Genomic DNA, 10,406 nt, shown 5'->3' with positions numbered 1-10,406 from the left:
AGAGAAGCAAAGTGTTTTGTAAATGGCTTGTCTAGTTTTTGTGAAGTCCAGCCACAAGGAAGTTTTTGTGGAAGGTTGTTTTTTTATGAGAGTATCCAGTTTTGAGAGCTCATTCTTAATCTTTCCCTGTTTGCTGTATAGGATGTTGATCAGGTGGTTCCACAGTGTCTTTGAGAGTGTGTGGCACAATCTGTCAGCATAGTCTGTGTGGTATGTAGATTGTAATGGATTCTTAAATTCTGCGGCTATTCATTGCCCGCTCTAAGCCAAAATCAGCAATAGGACTCCAGGTTGATAGAACTGGAAATCACATTTCTGATACTCCAAGGAATAGAAACTGCTTATCTAAAATGTGTGAGGGTGTCAGCATTCTGTGGCACATGTTAGTGAATGGAGAGTCAATTGACCACATGCTTTTTAGTGAAGGTATGACAAAAAGGCTATCCCAGGAAATCCAAACAAAACAGTCCACCCTCAATTTTGGAGGGAGGGGGAAGCAGGCATGGAGTGAGGCGAGAACATTTATAACTAAAAGAAGGCTGTGGTTCCATATTTATGGACTGTATAATCAAAGATTAATATCAGTGCTGATTGAACATCAGAAACCTTGATTTGTCAAATGTTGCCTTTTTTTTGTTAAATAAGAAATTATTTGACTGACTGCTTTTGTATCACACATGGAGGTGGTGATATCCATATGATGAACTGTAGCTATACACAGTGGACTGCTTCACCTTAGTGAACATGAAATCCATCATAAGAGTTTATTCTAAAAATAAATCAATTTGCTGGGGAAATGTCCTTGCCAATATGGTTTCCTTCCCTTGCAAATACATTTTTGGTTTAGCATGGACTCTTCTCAGCTGAATGTATCCTCCTGAGTGATGAGATGACAGAGAATGGAGACAAAGGAATACAATGTCACTTAACCACATGACACCATGTTGATACCAGGACAACATAAAAAGCCACAGAATTGGTCAGCTCCCCTTCTTTTTCTTTTAAAACCATGGTCTCCCTAATCTAGGCACTATCCATTTTTCTACTCCAAACCTTATTGAAAAGACATCTTGTTGCTTTAAATCCTGGAACAACTGTTGTATTAATGAGTCTCCCATGTCACATTATATCTGGACGGCATCCCTTGCAGCATTTCTGAAAAAGTGTCTTTAAATTTAGTGGCCTGCGACTGGGGTCTGTCAAATCTGTGGTCACTTTGCAGAAAGTACAACCTTCTTAAAATAGCCTTAATCTGACGAAACCAGACTCTCCTTGTAGGTATTCTCAGTCTGAATAATCTATGATAAGGTTAATGTGCTTTGTCACTTATTTGGCTACACTATTCTGTTAAGAGCCAGGCCTATGGTTTTAAACCATCATGTTTGTATGTAAATAAATGCTCTTTTAATTTGTTGAAATTTCAAATTTGTTCTGTAGTTATAAATAATTAACATACCTTTTATGAGATTTTTTGATTTCTGTTCCACCTTAAGGCATACTCTACCCTTCAGGCAATGTGTAACCACCAATAGCAGTAACAGCTAGAGTATGTCTCCCCTGGAGACAATCTTCCTCCCTCCCGACCCCCCAAATGCAAATCTAGGCAATACTCTTGCCAAAATATATGCTCCAATAAATCAAACTAATATTCTGTACTTGCCAGTACAATAAACCAAAAGTGGAATGAATCCTAAACACCAACCTTGACAGAGTTCCTAATTTTAACTTTACATAATAACATCAAGGATGTTACCACCAGCTGCACTGCTGTCTGTTTTGCCTTCTGATTTTGAAGCATTATTTTTATGCTGAAAATATAGGGGAACATTATTTTGCATTTGAATGTATGTTTCTATACTGAAAGTTGTACTATCATTGTTTTCAAACCTTTCAAAGGGCCAGGCAAGCCCTTTTTGGGGGGCAATACTCCTGTAACTTAGGAAAACTCACATGGCTTATCAAATGGTTTTAGTGTTTTGTTTTTTATCTATAATATAAATAGTTATGTATTTTTATGGTTAACATTTGAACATATTTTGAGTTAATGCCCTTGATTTTAGGGAAAAAAATACAATGGCTCAAATTTATATTCAGTACAGTTACACAAAAAGAAAAGACTGAGAAAATACATTTTCATACAATAGCCAGCAAATCCCTAGAAGCCTTGTGTCATCCTCTTTCTGGGGAAGGGTTGGGTCGGGGAGATATTGTTCTCGAAGGAATCTGAGTGAACCATTTTATTCTTCTGCCCTGTGTGGTAGGACCTCATCTAAAAAGGAAAAACAGAATAAACGAACTAATTACTCAGCCATCAGATTTGTTTATCAACGGTCTTCCTAGCCACTCCCCTAGACTGTCTCCATTTACTAATGGATCTATGTAATTTATTTCTGCATATTTTCCTTTATAAAGGCTGAAGAGAACCCAGGCTGGTGTAACATTTTTTGTTATACTTGTACAAACTTCTAATCTAGACATGTTAAAGTGGTGTAAAGTAGATCTTGCATAACACAAACTCCTGCTACAGACAGTGTACTTAACTTACACTGTCTATAACTACACCAATTTAATATAAGCAAGGGCTAAGAGTAAGTGTTTTTTTTTGTTTTTTTAAATTTTAATAGATATAACCTGCCTAATGTATAAATCAAGAGACATGGCAAAAGCTGAATTGTAAATGTCACTTTACTTGAGAATTTAAGGAACATGCCTCACCCAATATTATGCACATTAAAGAGATTTTTAAAAATAGACCACTACACCTACACAGAACACTTGGAAGTTGTCATACAGTAGATATTGTTATATACCTAACATGGATAATTACCTTGTGGGCCTAATTCTGGCATGTCTTACATTTCCTGTAAGTCTATTGACTTCATTGTCTTTGACCGGTGGGATGTCATAGAGTGTAAACCAGAACTTGACCTTACTGAACTAACGTTTTTCCAGTAAGCACTTTAAGTCACTTTGATCTAGGTAAAAAAGCAAGCTCTAATTGATTTCCCCTAGGAACACAGGAATCACCATTCTGGATCATATCTGTGGTCCACTCAGGCCCATATCCTGTCTCCAACAGATGCTGGCATCAGCAGTGTCCGAGGAGAGTACCAGAATTCCACAGTAGGCAGACATGGGATAATCTACCCCCAACCAAAGTCTCACCCTCCTAACACCATGGTGGTGGTTTTCTCAAACCAAAGCTGCACATTGACCAGAGCTGTTTACAATGAATTCAGATTGCTTTCCTGAGTTGATACAGTTAATTTAGATCATTATAAGGTGTCTGAGAAATTCACATCTTTCCCTCCACTGAAAACAACGTAGTATTGACCTAGTGGTGCAAGTAGGGCAGTATGCCATACCACTTAGATTATTTATAGTTGGTACTCCGTACTGGAAAGACACAGGAGGAGCAGAAAAAGGGGCTGCCAGTGTCCCCATGCCGGCAGCTCCTCCAGCATGGCTGTACCACCCCCAGCCGTACCACCCCCAGCCCCTCCACACAGCTGCATCTCCTGTCTGGGGTCTGTACAGCAGCCCCCCAAGGAGGACAGGGCTGGGGGAGGTACATCCATGCTGGAGGAGCTGCCAGTGGGGGCCAGCCCATGGCACCACATTCTGCTCATTGCTGCTGCTCCTGGGAGAGCCCTGCAGTTCAGAAGCCTCCAGCGCAGCAGGAGGAGGACAGAGGCCCCACCCCAGTAACATGGGATGGATCATGGGGAAGCAAGGGGGAGAACGTAGGGCACGAGGAGTCATGTGGGGTCATGTGAGGAGGTCATGTGCCCCTCCCCCCACCTTTTAGCTGGAGTAGTGTGAAGTAGATGGTTGATAAATACAGTACTGAATGAATTGTAATGAATTCTACTTGTACTACTGTATCTACCAACCACCTTCGAAATTGGCATGCAGAGATCACTAACTGGTTCTTATGGTCATCACATTCCCAACTGTCTCATTGTCCTAATGATCTAACCCCTATCCCCACAGCCAGTTTTTCTGTCAAGTTTAACATTCCCAGGAGTGATGTCATCAGTGTATGAAGAAGCATCAGCCTCCTTATACCAGTTAGAAGGTATGACCTAGCTGTGGGTGGGATTCCTCCATTCTACCTGTGAGCCCTTGCAGCATGGGCCTGGCTTCCTCCCCTTTCCCAACTTGTTAATTCTTTCTTTTCTGCTGAAAATTTAAAAAAAAAAAATATCTCTTGGTGTTAACCCCTAAGCTTTGCTACACAATGTACTATAGCACGTGCTACCACATCTCACATTTGCAATGAATTGATAAGGGTTCCTAACAGGAAAAACAAAATCCCTAGGCTAAGAATTAAAAACAAAAGTCTCCTTCCATCAGCTAGGCTCCTAAATAAAGTGTCCAGATTTTCTAAAGGCCTGCACGCCTAAACTTCCATTGATTTCGTTTGTAATATTGTCTGAAGGATTTTGGCATTTACCTGATGAGACTAAGAGACCTAAGTCTTCTGGCCCTGCTTAACTGGGTGGTGGTACCCCTTAATTTCTGTGCAAGATCAACTGCACTCCCCAGAGCACGAGTACCATTCCCAGTTAGCACCACCTGGGCTACAAGTGACTCCAAATTTTCTATGGAGGTGGTGTCCCTACCCCCATTCCCCCTACTGATCAGTGGAGCTGGGTAGCTATAGACGGGCATACATGCTGCATCCTATAAGTGATGGTACAATGGGTGTCAAAGAGATCCAGGAAGCATTCTGCTTCACCAAGGCACAGTGCATCCTGACCACAGGTACTCTGCAACTTTTTCACTGCCGCGATACGGAACAGTCACTAACGCACATAGTCTGCTTCTGTGTTTCTGTAGGTTATTTTATGTGAGTAATATTACAGCTAGTAATTATACAAGTAAACAAGCTCTAGTTTACTTTTTAAATTTTGGACTGGTACGAAAAAAGTGTGTGTAAACTTCAAAATTACTGGGGAACTTATAGAAGCCCAGTAGCGTACGGAACTGTCACTGTGACAAATATAATCCTGCTATTTACTTTAAAAAGTCAGTGGACAAACCAGAACATTAATGGACGAAGAGAAACATTTACAACCTGGAAGGTTCTGTTTTGTGAGCTTAATACCATGGCTGTATTTGTAGGATCTCTGTTCAGCCATAGTCCAGTACAATCCCATTTAGCTAAAGGACAATATTTTTTACTGTATTTGAGCTGAAGAACACAATGGTGTCTTTTATTGACCTACTTGGCAATGTTTACAGTTCAGTTACATTTTGACAGAGTAAACTAAATCAAAACAAAAACAAGCAAATCAACACCCAGTACCAGGCCCCAGTCAACTGCAACATGAGGTATTCAGCAGGGCGAGCCTGCTTTCTTTCTGGTACTAAGGATGCTATCACAACAGAGCTGCTTGAGTAAATGGAACAAGAGGTGATTTCTTGGCATTATAAAGGAAAATAATGACCCTAGTGATAGTTACTAAATAAAAAAGTACATCAGCTAGGAAGCAAAATGCTCAGCAAACAAAGGAAAACAAGCATTAGCATTCCTTTTTTTGTGCTGAAAATAAATTTCACTGTCATTGCTCTTATTCCACTTACATATTTGTTGTATTTTATTCTAGCGGGGGGTGTGTGTGTGTGTGTGTGTGTGTGTGTGTGTGTGTGTGTGTGTATATATGTGAAGGGAACATAGATAGAGATCACTGTGTTTTTTGGATATTATTTCAAATTCAAATAAAAGCTTGAAAAACCCCCAAGACCTCCCCTTTTGTTTAGCCCTGCAATCCTCTTTAATAACAAAAAGAATTTTCAAGTTTTTTTTCTTCTCTTCTCTGTTCAAACCCTGAACAAAATATCCCTTTCCCTGAACAAACAGCAGGCAGCTTGGTTCCCTTATTTACTTTGTACAGTATAATACACCTATCCCTCCCCAATTATTTTCTCCATAAGAAAAATCTCTTCACATTTAGTCAATTTTAGAAGGGAAAACAGTAACAAGAAAACTGTAGCATACAAGTTGGGGAGGGGTCACTTATGCAGTCTTTCCTGAATTAATAAAAGTGTTGCCTGAGTAAGACATTCAAGATTAGGCCCAAATGTACTAGTGGTAAAACCCATTTGATGTTGGAACAGTTTCTCAGAGGAAGTAGGGGAAACAATCACTCTGGCACTATTTTTTTTTCCAATTTCCTTTATACATTTCACTTGGTATAGTCACTTGCAAAAAAAATACGAAAATGTGACTGCAAAACCACAGTAACTGTCAGGAGAGGAGGCAGCTCAGGCTGAGACAAATAACTTCTGAAAAATGATTGGATTGCAAGTTGATGTCCCTTTAAAATTGGAGTGGAACGAGAACTAGGTAAACGGCTATAGGGAATAACGCTTAAAAGCTGTGTGAGGCCAGACCAGCTTGAACCGAGTTTTCAAAAGGCCACTAAAGCCCCAATCCTGCGCAAAAGCGTGTGTATTACTTTCCTGATTAGCGTAGTCCTGTGTGTTTGCGGGATCGGGGCCTGAATTTGCAACCTCCAGCGGGACGGCACTCTGCATGCTGTCTCCACAAACTGCACATGTGAGGTACCGGTGTGTGTGTGTGTAAGTGTAATGTGTTCCAGGAGCCATCGCCCCCCGAAGACACGCTTGTGGCAAGCGAATGCGGAGGCCGCCACTTTGCAAATGTGCTCCTGAGCAGAGCAGCTCTGTGGCCCTCCGGCATCTTCCCTCAAAGCAGGCAGGGCGCAGGGCAGACGCGGCACAAGGAGGGCGAGGGCAGCAAGTGGGGGCCCCCCTCCTGTTGCTGGCTGCTGTTGTCATGGTTGCTTCTTTGCAGCCGGTTCCTACTCCTACTTCTGCGGGGCTCGGCTTAAGAACGTCTGGTCGCTGGGAGGGAGAGAGAAGGGGGAGGGGGCGGCTCGCCGTCTAGCGGCCTGATGGTTGGGCAGGATTAAGTTTCATGGTAGCCTCTGCGTGTTTATCCTGCACCTCCTCTCCGGGCCGTTACTTGGGGGCGGGGGGCAGGAAGGTCTGCAGAGCCAGCAGACGAGGGCTGCAAGTGCTCTTCTCCCCCCCCCCTCCCATCCCCCGGCTCGGCTGCGGGGTGCCTGGAGCAGCAAGCCGGGTAAGCTGAGCGCGGCGGGGCGGGGCGGCGGCGAGCCCGGGGGGTGCCCCGGAGGGTAGCGCTCGCTCCGCCCGGGGAACGTTCGGTGGGCGCCGAGGGAGAGGCGCCTGGGTGTCTTTGCCCCGGGGGGCGGGGGGCTCTGCCTTTGTCTCCCTCGCCCCCCCGGCTGCCCCTTTCGGTGTAACTGTAAAAGGATGCGGGTGGGGGGAGGGGTTCGGGCATGTTCCCCTCTCACCCCAAAGACGGGATTTAGCCATAACACCCTCCCCCGCTTAAAGTTTCCTGGGGGGGGCGCTGGGGTTGTGGCCCCCGTGTGTTACTAGGAGGAGGGGAGGGCGCCACAAGGCCTTGCGCCGAACAGGGGAAGCCGCTGCTGGTGGGCTGAGCCTGTTGCTTCTTTCTTGGGCTTTCGGGCGGGTGGCTGGCGTGCAGCGCCCGTGCAAGGCTGCCGCCGCGGGGCACGCTCGCCGGCTGGCGCTTGCTAGACCCGGGGCTGTCGGAAAGCGCGGGGGAGGAGCGGGGAGAACTGGGGAAAGATGCTCTACCGGGGATGTTTACTCGGCTTGGCTCTTAAGGGCGCGTCCCTGGAGGCGGCGAAGGGAGACTGGTCACTGCTGCTCCATCGCCGGCCTGGGCCAGGAGAGATCCTGCTGTAAACAAAAAGCCACGTCTCCGCCGGGTATTGCAAGTAGCTTCTGGCGTGGGCATTTTGTAACCCCCGAGCGGACCGGAGGGCCTCCCCCCCCTCAACCCAGCTCGCCTCGTGGGCTCTTCACGCACAAACCCTATTTTTATTTTGGTGTTTTGCAAACGATCTTGTGTTACTCAGCTCTCCCCGCCTCCCCCATGCCCCCTCATTCAACAGGATAAAGTCTGAGCTCCAATTTAAAGGTGTCAATGAACATATTGCACTCCTAATTTCCTGGAGTAGACAGAAAGGTGAGAATGCAGGTTATGAGGAGCATCCCCCATCCACACCATCAGTCCTACAGAATTTGCACGGTGCTCTTGGTCTGCTGGGAAGAAGAATTGCACCTGTGGTGAATCTGAAAAACCTTTTGCTTTGAGTTGTAGTGAGTGGATGAACCTAGGAATGCACAAATCCTTCCCCAAATTCTTGTGATTATTTGTCTTTGAACCACTTGGCTAAAAAAGAAAACCCTTCTCCACCCCATATTCCCCAGATTAGTGCCTGCAGGCAGAATGTTTGTATGAGAGACTCCATAAAAGTTGAAGCTGAAGAACTTGATGGAGCTGCAAATAAGAATGCAAAGCTATTTGTAGCCTATCTTGTGATAAATAAACTACATTTGGTGTTGGGAAATCGTGATGACTCTGCGTTCACAATTTCACTGCAATTTCAGGAATTCTGATCTTGAAAAAATATTTCTTTGAATCAACATATTTAGACATTTTTCCAGCAGAGTACAAACAAGGGCCAGTCTCTGCCCACAGGTAGTCATGTTTGCCCTGTGGGAATTGTGCAAAGTATCAGAGGGTAGAATTTGGCCTTATGTCCGGATAACTTTATTTTATTTATTATGTTTACTTAGGTTTATATGTTTTTAAACACTTGAGAAGATTAAACTGATTACATAGGTGTGGCATAAGCTATAATACTTTTTGAGGGAAAGGTAACGTTGTTTGCACTCTGTTTCATATTTACATTTCATGAGATGGACGCATTAGTTTCTGACTGGTGTTGTGATGTATTTACCCTCCAGTTTTAAAAATGGTACCTCATACAGCACTAGTATGTTTGCCCCATATCACCTGCTGCCAGTTGAAAAGAAAATGTTAGTTTTGCTGGAATTTCTTATAAAGTAAGAGGAATGTGAGGGAGAAGAATAGCAATCCCTTCCGTGAAGTTTTGCTTGAGCACCGATTGCTAATTAGGGTCCATTATTATTATTTATTTGTATTACCTGGGGTCCTTAGTCATGGACCAGGACCCCAAGTTGCTAGATGCTGTACAAAGAGAATAAAAAGACAACCCGTGCCCTGGAGATATTACAATCTAAGTAGTATCTGTAAGGGTCCAATCCTGCTCCCACTGAAATCAGCGTTAAAATGTCCATTGATATAATTTTTAGCAGGACAAGACCCATTGCATTACTATAAAAGCAGCAAAGAGTCCTGTGGCACCTTATAGACTAACAGAGGTATTGGAGTATAAACTTTTGTGGGTGAATACTCACTTCACTCACTTCTCAAATGGACAACTTGTGGCCGGGGGGAGGAGGGGGAGGAGGAATCAAAACTAAAAAAGAAAAAGTGGGGGAATGTTACTTTAGAATAATGATTTGCTTTGCATTTGAAAACAAGAATGGGTACAAGAGAAAAATTAGTGTAGTTTTTAAATATTTAATTAAACAAATACTGTATTTTAGAAAATGAGCTTCCGCTTCCTATTTAGCTTCAGCATTAATGTATTTGTCATTAAATGTCTGAGTTTGTGTATTATATGTCCTGAAAACTTTCCTGATTAGCCGACAATTTATGTGAAGGGAAATGGGGGGAAAAAAGTCAGTCACTTAAGAGAAAAAAAACATTTGTTAGCAAGATAGAGAAAACTATGCAATTTGTAGTGTTTTAGTTTAATGTGCCTAAGAAAATAAAATTATGAAATAATTCAAACTGTACAGACATATTCTGTTAGAGTTAAAATATATTTATTTGGAGAATTAGATATCCAGTGTGTGTGACTGTCATTTTTATTTTACAGCTGTCTGGATAGTTGATGTTAAGTTTCTATAGCTGCCATGCTTATTTTTGTATGGAAGAGTGGTTCAAAATGCATACTAGAGTAGTTATATAATGAAAGTGACTAATTTATATGATAGCCCAGGCATGGTCAGATAATAAATACCATAGAAAGATATTTTCAAAGAGTTTACTTCTTTTCTTTCAGCATCCCAGTTTTATTTAGAGAGAGGAAAAAATGCACCTACAGCTACCTACCTACTTTGGGCTTCCTACATGGATTTTTTTCCCTTGCTGATTATCCATTTTGGTACCATGCTAATGCTTTTCCTTTTTGCTAGCAGAGAAATGTGCCTATAATCAGTTACTTATGTCACTGGCTTTTATGAATATGCTCCCAGAACCTTATACTCCAGCCTACTATTGAGAAGATTTTTTGTCTGAATACATTCTTCCTCCTTTGGTATAAAATCTGCCCTAGGCCATCTAATTGATATCAGCATGAGGAAACAAGAAAAAGCTTTGCTTTAATGCTAGTACATGCCCCTTATTTTTTTTTCTGGTTTTGTGTGTCTTTGAAATCCACAGAACA

General features: G+C 42.8%; 1 protein-coding gene across 1 annotated transcript in view; it reads left to right on the top strand.

Annotated features, from left to right (window-relative positions):
- Positions 1–7,052: 7,052 nt before the first annotated feature.
- MPDZ (multiple PDZ domain crumbs cell polarity complex component) overlaps positions 7,053–10,406 on the top strand; it is a 128,797-nt gene continuing 125,443 nt past the window's right edge. Inside the window, exon 1 of the mRNA XM_077817668.1 lies at positions 7,053–7,111. The gene's annotated coding sequence lies outside the window, so the exon portion shown is untranslated. The remainder of the gene's footprint in view (positions 7,112–10,406) is intronic.

Source organism: Eretmochelys imbricata, chromosome 5 (genome assembly GCF_965152235.1).
Source record: "Eretmochelys imbricata isolate rEreImb1 chromosome 5, rEreImb1.hap1, whole genome shotgun sequence".
Taxonomy (NCBI): domain Eukaryota; kingdom Metazoa; phylum Chordata; order Testudines; family Cheloniidae; genus Eretmochelys; species Eretmochelys imbricata.
Note: the sequence above shows the minus strand (reverse complement) of the source record. Positions and strands in the feature narration are given on the sequence as shown.